This window comes from Photinus pyralis, unplaced genomic scaffold (assembly GCF_008802855.1).
Source record: "Photinus pyralis isolate 1611_PpyrPB1 unplaced genomic scaffold, Ppyr1.3 Ppyr1.4_LG6, whole genome shotgun sequence".
Classification (NCBI taxonomy): Eukaryota; Metazoa; Arthropoda; class Insecta; order Coleoptera; family Lampyridae; genus Photinus; species Photinus pyralis.
In genome coordinates, this window is record NW_022170663.1 from 16409201 (window position 1) to 16410300 (window position 1100).

The window sequence follows — 1100 nt, forward strand, 5'->3', positions numbered from 1 at the left end:
GTTTAGTGTGCGGTTAATATTTAGGATATTGATTGCTTGAAAAGTTCGGTCGTTGCTTTCTTTTTTGTTTTAATGCGTAGAAGTTAAGATAAAATATCAATCAATATGATAAAATATGAATGTACATGTGTATATAATGCAGCTTGTATCTTGACTAATTAATATTAAACAATTAAGATAAAATAAAAAGACAACGAGCGGAGTTTTCGAGTTATCCAATTACTAACCGGGGCGACGTCAATAACCACAAATAAAAGAAAAAAAATGAGCTAGGAAGCTGTTCCGTGAAGAATTTGCACTTGGTTTTAAATAATTTTAAAAATTCATCCCGTGTTAAAGAGTTAACAAAAAAGTGCCCATCTCACTGCATTGAATTCAAGAAAATGGAAAATAGTTTTACTTTCTTGAATCATATGGTGTCACGGGGCAATTAATTAATTAGTACCTATCTGTTTTACATGAAAGAAATGAATGGGTTTTCACGACAAATCTCTTATTTATAACACTTAATGTTCACAATTATTGGAAAAATTGCATACAAGGTGAATTTTTCCGGAAAAAACTCACTGTATATATTTTATCATGGAGAACGCGATTTAATCTTAAAGTGTAACTGAACGGTTTACATTTTAAAAATAGCGAAAATGCGATTATGCCGTTTTTAAAACGCAACGTAAACCGAGAGTTTGTATACACTAATTAAGTATCAGTTACAAGAGGGTGTTTGTAACCAAACGGCAGGCCAAAAACTGGGTCGAAAGTCAATTCGGCTCTCTGTAGATTTTTATTTTTTGGCTGTTGTTTAATTTTGTTTTATCGAATTTTAAGTTAAAGTCACACAGTTGCGAAATAATATTTCATCCTTATAAAGGATATATAAGCCCCGAACCGACGGCAGAACAACATTCCCTGGATTATATCGATCGACTGGTTTTAGGCTGTCTTATTCAAGTAAAAGCAGCGTATAAATTGAAGAAATTTACTAGTGCACTTCTGATACATACGGAAGTTGGCGTGTACGACAAAAATTTCTGATTTATCCCGAGATAGCTTGAAATAAGCGAAGGAAACTATTAACAATGTACGACGGACATTGATCG